This window comes from Schistocerca serialis, chromosome 3 (genome assembly GCF_023864345.2).
Source record: "Schistocerca serialis cubense isolate TAMUIC-IGC-003099 chromosome 3, iqSchSeri2.2, whole genome shotgun sequence".
In the NCBI taxonomy this organism is placed as follows: domain Eukaryota; kingdom Metazoa; phylum Arthropoda; class Insecta; order Orthoptera; family Acrididae; genus Schistocerca; species Schistocerca serialis.
Window position 1 is genome coordinate 851,119,589 of NC_064640.1, and position 13,976 is coordinate 851,133,564.

Here is a 13,976-nt window from a genome sequence, read left to right on the forward strand (position 1 = left end):
CAGGTATTACAGGAAGGAGGAGCAGCGAGGTTGGGGCAGTTCTTGAGAAAGTGGGAGGCCTTGCAATGGGGACAGGTGGGGGGGTTTTTGCAGTTGGGAGTCAGGTGGTCATTGTACATCAGGCACCGCTGGCAACGGTAGGATTGGGGAGGGGATTTGGAGGATTCAACAGGGTGGCGACGGTGGTATATCAGGGCACCCTGGGTGAGGAGATGGTCTATGGATGGGGTGGACTCTGAGAATACCCGCATGAGGTAGGTGGGACCAGAGGCATTGTGGATACGGCGGGCAGAGCGGATTTCCAAGTCCGGGTGGGAGTTCAGTTCTACCAACACTTCATCCCCTGTGATCACTGGGCTGAGCTTGGTGATCACAGCGGTGTAGGTGGGGGGGTGACGGAGAGGCTGGGGCTGACGAGGAGTGGAAGCAGAAAGGAAGGGTGTCAGAGAGGCGTGGGGGCCAAACATAACTCGTGGGAGTTTTCGCAGGAGGTCTGTGTGAAAGGATGGGGACGGGGACTTGATAAGGACTGAGTCCCTGCGGGGAATGAGTTGGGAGATGGGAGCACCAGGTAAGTACTTTCGTATTTCCTTGGTGAGGGTACGAGCGTCGAGGAACTTAGGATCGGGAGTTGACAGGACAAAGGTGTGGAGGGTGGGGGCCAAGGTAGGGGTGGCAGGAGGAGGGGTGGTGTCCATGGTGACGGCAGGGGGAGGGGGAGGTGGTGTTGATTTTTTGTGGGAAGTGGCGGGAGCAGAGTCGGTAAGGACGCGCTTTTGGGGTTTTTTGGAGACTGGAGGCTGGGAGAAGGGGAGATGGACGGGGAGGAGAGGGAGGTGGCGGGTGGCAGATCCCTGTGGCATAGTGGAGGCACCGGGAGAAGCAGCTGGTTCAGTGGTGGCGATGGTGGCTCGGCGCGACATGATGCGTGCGGGAGATGCAGAAGACGAAGCGACGGGGTCGGTGAGAGAGGGGAAGCCAACCACCTGAGGGGCGGTAGCAGAGGCGGCAACAGAGGCGTACGTGAGGGCGGAGGTAGTAGTGGGAGCTGTTGAGGGTGTGGAGGCTGGAGGAAGAGTGTAGAGGTGTGGGCATACAGCAGGGGAGGAGATAGGGGGGTGGGTAAGTGGGGGAAGGGAAGGGGAGGTGGAAGGAGGGAGGCCAGAGGCGGCACTCCAGGAAGTGACTGTGGGAGAGGGGGAGGGGGAGGTGTAGATGACGGTGGAGGTGGGAGTACTCATTGCAGACGAACGGCGACGGACAGACGGACGTGCAGCAGGCAGCGTCGGCATCGGCGGGCAGACAGACAGACAGACAGACAGACAGACAAATACACACAATCTTCGAAGACGGAGATTCCACCCTGAGAGTAGCCTAGGCTTTGCAATCTGACGCTTTCGAAGGAGGGGATCCAACCCTCTAGATGAAATTTTGCAGCGCTGAAGACTCGCTATTTATAGGCTACAAGATTGCCGCACACAACTATCGATAGTTAACGAGTGTCGAACCATTGCAAAGAAATTTATTACACTTGTATTTCCATGGACCTAGGTTTCGTTGAATTAGTCAATTTACTTTGTTTTGCAATACTTGTAAATGTGTAATAGAGCGATACAAGTACAGTGTTTGGCGGTGAATCGCACAAGACTTTAATAACAGCGAAACAAGGGGAAGTGATATAGTTCTCAGAAGTTACCACATCCCATTTGAGGGCGTTGTGAGTATTAACTTTGAAGACGAAATTTTTGGCGAGCGGAAAGATCTGTGTTTGTTATCGTTTTGGTTCGTGGAACTGTAGTGGTAACTCAGCCATAGGCTTCGTGCTGTTCCGATTTATAAGAAACGAAAAGCAGAACGCAAAATGGGTTGCAAAATTGTTGGAGAGAGAATAGGAAACGTAATATACATTGACATTCTGGGAGGCAAGTGAGTTGATCAGTTAAAATGATTGTGGTTAGCATATCGTATTTTACCGTAGAATATAAATGTAGAGGATTTATCTAATACTGTGTCGTATGTGCCCAAGCTGCAAGTACAGCGTTGTACTGAGAACGTTATAAACTGCAGACTTAGTTTCATAGATGTAAGTAAATATTAAAGAGTACGAAGGTATGTTGTATGCAACTTAGTACTGTTTATATGGTTGATGGAAGGCTTCTTGAAAGTTAACTATCATTTAAACATTTTGAGTTGTTAAGTAGTGAAGTTCTTGAACTTTATTTTCAGTCACTGAAGTGTTTAACGATGAAACTTGCTAAAAGCAGAAGGTGACATCCAGCTAAACAGTAGATACTGTGAGAAATTTTTTCATTTGCAAAACAGGATACTGATGTTGCAGGTAAGGGTTTATGCGGCTTACATTCAGAAAATCAGCGTCTTCAAAATTCGCTGTTTAATTAATCTTAAGTACCAGTGGGGGGTAAATGGTTTAGGGTGTAAGTATATGAATTTCAGTGTTAGAATAGACAATTTTTAAATCTTTGCTGCACTGATTAAAAAGAATATGCTGTAGTACAGATTGAATAAAATTGTGCTGTCAGTCTTGTTTGTGGGCCAGTACAGTGAGAAAGATTTCTAAGTGCAAAGTAGGCAGTGCTGACGTTTTTTGGGTTGTACCAAAAAGATGCACACACTGAACAAATGTTCCAACAGTAATTAAGGTTCTATCTAGATAATTTAGTCCTGTTTCCTTGCCAATTGGCAGTCATTGCCTTATCAATATTTGTGAGGCGGAAAGCGAAAAGGGACCTCTTGTCGAAAATTTTGGAATTTGAGTTTTTGTAGTTTTTACATTCAGCATTGAATTCTGAACAACCTGTAAAAAAAATTTATTTCTATCTCTAAATTTGAGGAAGTTATGGCAGGTTGAATATTTATGACATAAAAGAGGTGTTTTGAGATATGGGCTTTTAAAGTTTCACTTTATTATCATTGCTTGACTATACATACTTAAGAAACAAATTCTGCATATATATTACACATAAAATGTCCTTTGTCAAGTGGTTTTGAATTTTTTAAATTAACACTTCACAATAAGTGGATTACTCCCTGAGACCTATATCACATCAGAGTGTAAATACATTTGAAACCAAATAAATTGGCCCCTTGTTGAGAAATATATAGCAAGACCCGTGCTTATTTTTTTGGCATAATATTTATATTTTTACATTATGTTATGGCATCTTTTGGATCAAATTTTGATTCTGCAGCAATTAATTGTAGTTGACAAACGACTTGATTTTCTGTTCATAAAAAAATGTCTGAATGGGGTTAAACGCACTTTAACAAGAGCGTTTTCACCTCTTCTTTTTTTTTACTGGAATATTTGTTTGTTCAGGTTCGTCATCAGGATCTTTACTGTCGCTGACTTGAGTTTCTGGTTCACATTCTGAGCCTACTTCAACACACATAATGTCTTTGTAGTTCTCTTTGGAATAGGGCCAGATGTTTTTAAAAGGATACTGTTTTCGTTGTCTTGTCATGCCTGGAGGAATTACTGCAGCAGGAAACCCAGTGGGTTCATTGTCATGGGGGAAGGTGCGATACACAAATTCATATCCATCAATGTCCAATTTGCAATGTACTCTACCTTTGTAGCTAACATTGAACTCAAAGTGGTTGTATTTAGTTATGTGAGGTACTTTGTTAGCATTACTATCCTTCAAGAAATTTAGCCAGTCATATGTATTCACAGCAACTTGACCTATTTCATTTCCAACAGCAACAGTTGAGTTAACATGTGTTGTAGATGTAGATTTCTCAATGCAGTCGGCGAACTCTTGTATGGAAGAGATATAGGTGACCCTAAATCTTTTCTTTAAAAGTCCAGATGCCCAGTCACATGCAAATTGTGTGTGACCTACTGGCATGAATGACAAAAAGATTCTCTTATTTTTGTTATTACTGATTCTCTGAGCAAGATATCCTAATAAGATGTTGTTCTTGTTCTGACCTACACAATTGTCAGCATGAATGAACATTGTCTTCTCCATGACTGTAGTTTTTTGAGTAGTTGTGGAAAAGACTGGCAACAACATTGGATCCCTTTGTTGTTCCTACACTTTCTGGGAGTAGATAGTTTACTTGTTTGTTCACAGTCTCACACATAACCCCAAATATTCCTATTCTGAATGGAACCAAGAACTAAATAGGTCCAGGCTGCAATGGGTTACTGGGTATGTAAACCTGCTGGGCCATGTCAAAACCGTAGTGTACACAACTTCTATCACCATCTTCAAAATTTTCCTTAGTCTTTTTGATAGTTCCCTTATAAAACTCTATTTTGCAACAAGTTGTAGATGGGACCTCATTTTTTCAATAGTTTCCATTTTAGTTTCTTCAGGCACTGATGCCATTGCAGTTCCTGGAGTGAAATGCCATTGGCAAAATGCACAAAGATCTGATTTGGGCTTCATGACAACTATTTTTGGGCATATCTCTTTCCAAATATTACTGAACACTTTACTTGATACTAGTTTTACGGACATATCATTTGTAAAGGAAGCCATGTAAGTTTCAAAAATTTTGGCTTTATTAGCACTTGAAGGTAGAAGTTTGAAATTTGCATTAAATTGAGTGCTACTTCTGCCTGGTAAAATTATGGCATGTTGTTCTGCATAGTTGTGTAAAATCTTTACAACAAACTCTGAATCAGAAAAAGAAGTCACATTCTTAGGAAGTTTTCTTGCATTACCATGAGCTTTGACAGTCAATCCTGTATCATTTTACATTTTTGTTAGAGCGCTTTAATCTTTTAATTTTAATATTGTTGGAAAACATGTAAGTGTTTTTACAAACATGCCGACCTTTTACTTAGTATTTACTTCTGGTTGTTTCCTCTCAGTTTGTACTTTATGTTTACGAGCTGTTAAAGAAGAATCTGAAGTTACACACCGCAATTGGCCTAAAATTACTTGATCTAATGTGTTGACATTGTTCTCATACTGCTCAATCTCAGCACATTCATGACGTATTTCCAAATAGTCATCAACTGAACAGTAATTGCAACATTCTTCTTTGCACCAGCAACCTGCTTTTAAAAACTCTGAAACGAGAGCATGATCTCTGTCAGCATCAAAAGAGTCAATTAAATTTATGCAGCCATCAGGTCAAAGTCTTGAGCACCATCGTTCTCATCTACAACTTGATCACTATTAACTTTTCGTTCTATTTCAATAATAACATTATCAGTAACATTATCGTTGTTACCTAAGGCTTCATTAAACTTCGGAATGTCTTGTAATAAAGAAATACCAGATAGGTTAACTGATTCATCACCTTGAGGTTCCAGTTCCTCATCACTTGATTCGTCTCTACTTCGCATTCTTCCAGAAAAATAATCTCGAAATACTTCATAAAATTTATCATATAAATCACCACCAACACCAATATCGTTTAGTGCTTTCATAAATCTATCTTCACACATTGCATACTTTAAACTGAGCAAGCTGTAAACACAAATTTGTAACGTCAGCTGTCAGCTGTTCTTTAAGGGCTACCAACTATACATTGGCAACATCTGTAGGCATTCCCAAAAATAGGACCACGTGTGTTGTTTGGCATTATTGAAATCACAAAATGGTTCTATTTTATACGAAATTACTCTGAGCTCCTTAAAATGCTTCTAAAATTTAAGAGATGCTACTTTGGGAAGTACTGCATGTATAGCTGCGATATTTAGAAAAGGGACCTCTTGTCGAACCAATGTTATTTCCACATAACAACAAGAGGTCCCTTTTCCGCAGACTAACATAGATTGTTTTTAATGATATAATTGACTCTTGTTGCATTCAAACAAGTTTCAAATCAATACGAGTGTGTACAGAATGAAATAAACTATTATTATATATATATATAAAAAACGAAAATTGATATTTTACACATTATTTAATGTTTTTGCTTGTACTGAAAATTTTACTCTTCCGACAAGAGGTCCCTTTTTGCTTTCCGCTTCACATTTACTATCTGAGGCTACTGTCATGTTATTTGCTCAAGATCAGGTGCTGATGCTACACCCATCTGCTTAGACCTGTGACGTACCTGTGATGTGGTGTTAATGTCATGGTGAGGTTTGATGTTGCTGTGTGTTTGTAGATGGTGTGTTGTAGTATTTGGAGGCACTCTCTTGTGCTGGATGTATGTTAGTGAGTTGTTTTACATGAATTGAATGTTTCAGGTTACTATTGGAAGAATTTCTGCTGGTTTTCTGCTGAGATAGTTTGAATTTTCACATTGTGCCTGATGGATTCATTTTTATGTTTGGAAACATTAGTGGCATGTGTTTCTTATGGTCAGAGATTTAATATTAATTTTTTCTTTTTTCTTCAGTTGTGAATAAGATACAGATATTTATGAGTAGGTCATTACTTGTTGCAGTGGGAGATATTTTTGTTTTTATTATATGTTTTATGATGGCGATGAATGAGTCGTCGCCAGTGTTGGCTGGTGACCAGTGCTAAATAGAAACATATAAATCACAGCAGGTTCGTCAGTAATGTCAATAAGGTGCTGGCTGCATGGTCTGGATCTGCAACGACTTAAATAATTAGAAGTCATTGGGAAAAATTATATATATTGTACTTAACTGGTTGTTCAGGATTCTTCTTGGCTTCATATGTATAATTATAAACAGATAGCTATTGAGGCCTCACTTAGACCATACATTACTAAGTGCCTTGTTAGAGGTTGCTTCCTATCAGCTGAAGGTTATGCTTCTTTTCTACTTGATGTTCCGAGCAAGAATTGACGAGAGCTCGCTAGAAACTTGATACAAGCTGCAGAGCAGCGCTAGCGGCGCTGGTTATGACTCATGGGTACAATGATACTAATACGGACAGCAATTGATAACTTCAACCACTGACAATTGTTATCATACGTTGATCCCACATTACCCCCTCGCAAATCTGCGAATGGCCGTTGAATGTGGCTTATGGCCGCCACGTGGGGGACGCCATGCTGATGTAGTTGAGGAGGTGGGGAGCCTGACTGCAGGCAAGGCGTGCCCACCTACGCCTTGCCATTCCGACCAACGGGATACAGGAAACGCCTGGAAATCTACTCCAGGGTGCACATCAACATGAGGCTTCTGCGCTTCTACAACTATGGGAGCAACCGAAGGGTCGACCTCCATCGGGTCGAGCACCTGACTGGCATCAAAGACTGGAAATCAGGAAGTGCAGACTGTTCTGCGGCGTTGGATGGCATTGTAACCTGAATTTCACTGTGGCCTATCACAGTTGAAGGCACCTGGTCCATATGGTCATCTGGTCCCCGCAGCGTTGCTGGCACTGCGGGCGACTCCCCTGTGAGACATGGTATGCGCGCTGGCATGTCATCGCGCGGCAAAGGCGAAGCTACGGGTGCTGGCACCCAAGGGTGAGGAGAGCAAGAAAGAGGGCCCTTCGGGGGCACCCCCGACGGCGCCGACACTGGAAACATAGGGCAAGTGGCAGAGACACCACGGCTAGAGACGCATCTGCTTCTAATACCTGTACACCTCACCAGATGGACCTGATATGACAAACATAGCACTTCCAAGATGGCAAAGGGTGCACCCTTTCAACCATCGGCGATTGCCGTGGGAATGATGAAAATAGACAATATCATCTGGCAAGAATTTGTGGGTCTGTCATGGCAGAGAAACGCGGTGTGGGGGATGCAACAAATGCAGAGTTCTGTGAGGATGACCTTGCAGCGATTCACCTGCAAAGCACCGTCGCATGGCTGCGATCGGTACAAAGACAAAAACAACAAAAGAGCATCCTCATGAGAATGAGTCAATCATTTGCGACTTAAATGTCCGAACGAATCTTTAAACGGCTCCGTTCGTTTGAGGGGAGAGTGGTGCTGAAGTTAAATGCTGAATACCATTAGCTTCATAAAAGGTTTTGAACCCTGCAGACACAAATTGAGGTCCACTGTCGGTGACAATGACTTGTGGCAATCCTTCTATGCTAAATATAGAAGATAAGTATTTGATGGTAGCAGATGATGTTGATGACATGTGAACAACAGATGGAAAACTGCTAAAAGAATTAACCATTGTGCATCCCAGACAGGACAAGCGAAATCTAAATGTAAGCTATTCTGTGGCAAAGTTGCCTTAGGCCAAGAGAAAATTTTCTGCGGTGGTGCGGATTGGTTTTCTGCACACACAGAACAAGAAGAACAAATCTTGGGTATGTTAGCAACAATACCAAACCAGGTACGGTGACGGCGAGCCAACTGTTTTGTCTGTACGATTCTCTAATGACCTTGGTGAAGAAGTCGTAGCACAGGTGACTGCAAAGAACGAGAAACAATAATACGAGACTGATCGATCTCTGCGCAGAGCAAAATAACACCACGTTGGACAAAACGTCGTCTGCACAAAAAAAAGATGAACCAATGGATCTTCGATCCAAATTTTAGACAAAGGCCGCTGCTTGGTAACATAAAGCAAAACAACACTTAATATTAGGTTGTTAGCTGTTGCTGTGGGGTTATACAACAAAAGTCATCAGAAAAACTTTCTACTGCATCATCATTTTGCACACCAGTGAACATACAAGCCTGTTCGGAATTGTCGAACAGCAAGTCTTCAGCTATTGGCAATCTGGATAACGTGTTGGCGTGGGTTTTCGTAACTCCAAAAATCAAAGCAAGAGCTTCCTTCTCGATCTGCGAGTAGTTACGCTGCGCAGAGGAGAGTAGCTTTGATGCAAATGCAATCAGGCAATCGTGCAAACCAATTTTGTGTGCAAGAACAGCTCCGATCCCAAAATCGGAAGGGTCAACCATGAGGCCAAGAGGTTATGTACTAGATAACAACGCAGATTTAAGCTGCTGAAAGGCACATTCGCATTCAGGCGGCCAATTGAACGAAACATTCTTTCAACATAGTCGATGTAACGCTGCTGCAAGAGATGATACGTGAGGCAAAAACTTGTGATAATAATTGAGCTTTCCAAGGATGGATTGTAATTATTTAACTGTCTTGCATGCTGGTAGCTCTGATATTGCTCTTATATGATCCGGACTTGGGTGGATGCCTTGAGAGTTTATTACGTGTCCTAAGTAGGATAACTGTTCAGAAAAAAATGTACACCTGTCCTTATTGAGTTTAAGTCCATGCTCATGTAACACTTCAAATAACTGTCTCAAATTATGCAAATGTTCATGCTGTGTAGAAGCAGAAGCTACGATGTCATCTAGGTAATTACACACTGAAGAAATCGATGCACAGAGTCTGTAAGTACTGCTGAAATAGTACAGGTGCAGAGCCTCATCCAAACAGAAGCCTCTTAAATTTGTAGAGACCTAAATGCGTTTTCACGACGAGGATCTTGTGGGATTCGTCATCCACAGGAATTTGAAGATATGCATCTTGCAAATCTAACTTGGAAAAATATTTACCTTGACACAATTTGTCAAACAAGTCTTCTGGACATGGCATAGGAAATCTTGCAACAACAAGTTGAGGATTGATGGCGGCTTTAAAATCCATGCACAGTTGCAGTTTGCCTGATGGTTTTGTTAAGATAACCGACAGTGAAGCCCATAGTGATGCTGTCACTGGTTCAATCACTCCTTGTTCCTTAAGTGCATGCAGTGTTTTAGCAACTTAATCTAGAAAGCGCGTGAGGTTGTGCATTGTCCTTCAATTCAGTATGCGTCTGAATATTTGTCTCGCACCCTAAACCTAACGAAAAAATATCGGCAAGCTCTTGACAGTTCGGAAACACTGTTGGTGGGAACACGTTTAGTGATGGCTAGTATGTCATCGTGCATAATTAAGGAGAATACATCAAATAAATCAAGATCAGGAATGTTTACAGATGAGGGTGAACACAGTACATGAAAAGAAATCACTTGAGTTTGCCCACGGTATGTCACTGGCAAACTGCCCAGTCCTAAAACCTGATTCTTTGACCACTGTAGGTAGCTAACGTAATATTTGTGTTACTCAATGGAGGTGAACCAAGCAATTCCTAAGTTTTATGATTCATGAGTGTAACAGAAGCGCCAGTGTCCAACTGAAAAGGGATCATATGATTCTGAATGTTCAGGTCTACAAAAAGTTTGTTCTGCCATCAGTGAAGAATGGCATTGAGAAGCAGTGTGCACTGGCTTATGTTGACAGGCAGATCGTGTGTGACGGGTCTCCTTATGTGGGCTTGCACTGGCATCACAAAGAAAATTCACACACTCGGGCAATGTCACAGGTACTGGAGGCGAATGTACAACATTTATTTCCATTGCTTACGGCTCATTTTGGAAACCGTTCCGGTGGAAGCTACTTTGTCTGGAAACGTAATATGGAGCATTAGCTTTTTGTCTTTTGAGGCACACTGCCTGGACATGTCCCTTCTTGTTGCAAAAATGGCACACGGCCTTGTGCAATGGACAGTTCTGGTGTGAGTGCTTTGAAGTACATTGCGGACATGAGCGCAAAGCAGGCGGCATCTGCCAGCGCATAACAGGTGTCTGTCTCCTGGAAGTGAATTGGGCAGGCGCGCACCGAGCCGGTACAGCATCATGTATGTGTGATGCGCGTGCAGCCAGCTTGCTAACCTGACAGACAGTGGGAGGCAATTCAAAAGAATTTGCAGCAAAATCCAAAGTGTCCTGCCTGTCCAAAATGTCCAACACCTGTTCTAAAGTGGGGTTGGATAATTTAAGAATTTGCTTTCTAATGCATGTGTCTGACATGTTTTCCACAATAGTGTCCTGTACCATGATGTCAGAATATGATATGCCACAAGAACATGAAAAGCCACAGTTGCGAGTGAGGCCTTGCAAAGTGGCTACCCACTCACGGTAATTCTGCTGAGGTGCACGTTTTCTGCGGAAAAATTTGTACTGCTGAGTGACAACATTCATACTTTCCTTGTAATAATCAGTTAATTCCTGAACAAGTCCTTCGAAACTGTGCTGATCTGGAGAACTTCTCGGGAAGAGTTTGAGGAGAATGCGGTACGATGCCATGCCAACACAAGATAAAAGCACATGCAGCCGTGTTTTACGTTGGATGTCATATGCAGCAAGGTGGTGTGAAAACTGTACGTGTCACTCATGCCAGCTTTCCACGCAGAAGTCAAATACGCGAAACGGCGGGGCTGTGACCTGCTGTACGACCGGCTCCTGTGCCGCCGGTACTTGTGGCACAGCTTGTTGTTGTCCCTGGACGAGCAGTCCCAATGTGTGTAGTAGTGCGTTGGGCTGCTGATTCTGTGATCATAACAGTTCTGCCTCTGGATTTGCCATCACAACAAAAGCAAATAATTACAAACGGGAGTAGGAAAAAATGTCATGCACTCACAATCACACCATGTGGAGAGGATGGGTGGCACAGCCGGGTATATAGTCTGTAAACATGTATAAATCGGCTGCTTTCACTGTTCCACTTTCCAAAAAATCTGTACCTTTAACCTTGTCGCCAATTGTTATGACGACGATGAACGAGTCGTCACCAGTGTTGACTGACATATAAATAACAGCAGGTTTGTCAGTAACGTCAATAACGTGCTGGATGAATGGTCTGGATCTGCAACGACTAAAATAATTAAGTCGTTGGTAAAAAAATAATATATATTGTACTTAACTGGTTGTACAGGACTCTTCTTGGTTGCATACATATAATTATAAACAGATAGCTACTGAGGCCTCGTTTGGGCCATATGTTACTAAGTGCCTTGTTAGAGGTTGCTTCCTATCAGCTGAAGGCTTTACTACTTGACGTCCCGAGCAAGAGCGCATGAGAGCTCGCTAGAAACTTGATACAAGCCACGGAGCGGCGCTGGTCGCAACTCGCGGGTCCAACGATACTAATATGGACTGTGGTTGATAACTTCAACCCCTAACAAGTGTGGTATCGAACATTGATACCACACTATGTATGGTATGAGTTTGTTGACTATAGTTTCTTTGTGTATATTGAAATTGGTGATGACCAACTTTTCATAAATTTTGGGATTTTTCTTGTCAGTGTGTGGTAATTGTGTTGGACTGTGATTGGTTGATATCCTGGTTATTGATGTACCATTAGAATATGTTTCTGATATTAGTCATGTGGGCATGGTTTGGTTTGTTGTACTGTGGTCTTTGCATTAGGTAGAGTAAGTGAAAGTGTGGAAAATAGATTTTAGCATTTGAATGTGTTTCTTTTTGTACAGTGGGCTTTGTTTTTTGGTGCTATATAGGTCATTTTGTGTCATCGGGTTTTGGAGTTGGGTGCAAGTTCACGATATCAAGACCTTTGCTTGAGGATTATGGGTGAAGTGAAATTTGCAACACCATGTTTTAGAGTTGTATGTTGGTTCCTGGTGTCGAGGGCTTTGTTGGAGCTATGTAGGTGAAAATTGTGGTGTTGAGTTTTATAGTTGTGTATGGGTTACTGGTATTGTAGTCCTCATTTGAGATATCGAAATTTACAACACCAATAGATTTTGTTTTTGTAATTAATTTGTGTTAAATTTTGAGGATTTCATGTGCTTGATTTTTGGGCAAATATTTGTTTTGCTGTAATGTCATTATTCTTACTGTCTTATATTTGTCCGCGCCCGAACCCACCTCCATCATAGAGTTCTCCTGTCAGTTTCATTCTGATGTTGGAGTTAAAGACTTCACATGTTATTTATGTTTGTTTGCAGTTGTAATAAGTAATGTCAAGGTCACCGTATTGTATGTGCTTGAAATAGTTTAAACCATGTTGATGACATTACTGTTCAAAACAGGTGGGTGGAGACATGATTTTTGTTTTGCCAATCTACCTTTTATAATAGAGCAGTAGATCCCTTTATATAGACTGATTTTGTTCTTCAGATATAGTTTGTGTGTCTAACTAGAAATAATGCTATGTTCCAAGGATCATTGGTCTGTTTGTACCAAAATGGTGTAGGTTACATTGGTTTTACACTCTGTGTCTTCTGTGTCTACATTCTAGCTACTTACAGATTAGCAGCTAGCTCACTGGCTGAAAAGTAATAATAATGAACATATTGGTCTCTGTCACTGCTCATGTTACTGTGAAGGAATATTGACATTTAGTTCTAAATAGCCCAAGCAATCGTAGTCTTATGCCACAAGGTTTTTGTTAAATACCTCTCTTCAGGCAGATGTTGCCAGAAGAAGCAATTTCAGTTCAGGTTTAAAATTGTGTAAAGGTTTCCAGCAACCAGGCACCTTTGATTTTATTCTTCAGTTTCTATTTACCATGACTGGTTTTGAATTCAAAAGAGATTTTTTATCAGATGGGACATACTTATTGCATATTTCCAGCATTGTTGTGGCTCATGTAGCTATGGCCAGAGAACAAAACATGTACACACTGAATGTAGTGAGAAGTATGTACAGTTCACGCCTGGCCACAGCAGCACCACTCCAGCAGTGCTGCAAACATGCACCATCTGATGATAAGGCAACAGTTGGCCCTCCCTATCCTGTGCATCATACTGCACCTGAGAATGCTGTCTGGTGGGTAAAAAAAAAAAATCTGTCATTATACTGGGCATATAGGTGTCATGAAAGAACTGTAGTGTGGCTGTGAAAAATCAGTTCAAGCTGAACTGTGATCTGCACCATCAATACAAGACAGAAATCTAACTTAGGAATTATATCCTATGGTGTGAAGATATTTGAGAAGCTCCCATCTGACATACAGCAAGTAATTGGTTATCTCAGCCAATTAAAAACATTCCTGGTGATGTCTCCTTCCACTGCTTATCTTAGTGCAAGGGTTTGATTCCTCCTTTGGATGGATGGCAAGTAGTATGTTGTAAACTATCCTGTGTAATAACAGATTTAGGTTACTGTTTTCTTTGAAAAATACTTAATTAACTAAGTAGATATTAAGTTCCTGTTAAGACAGTCTGCAGCTACCTAGCGTAACTGAAGTCACAGCAGCTTTCTTTCTAATTCATTAGAACACTTTTAACTGGCAGAGACAGAACTATTATTAAGCAGTATTGTGATAGTTTCTTGTTAATATAATGTAGGGC

The 13,976-nt window shown here is 41.7% G+C and overlaps 1 long non-coding RNA gene across 1 annotated transcript in view; it reads left to right on the forward strand.

The window, feature by feature from the left end:
- The first annotated feature begins 2,245 nt into the window (after positions 1–2,245).
- The window catches only part of LOC126470969 (uncharacterized), a 151,706-nt gene continuing 139,975 nt past the window's right edge, over positions 2,246–13,976 (forward strand). The window contains exon 1 of the long non-coding RNA XR_007586285.1: positions 2,246–2,338. This is a non-coding gene — a long non-coding RNA (uncharacterized LOC126470969). The remainder of the gene's footprint in view (positions 2,339–13,976) is intronic.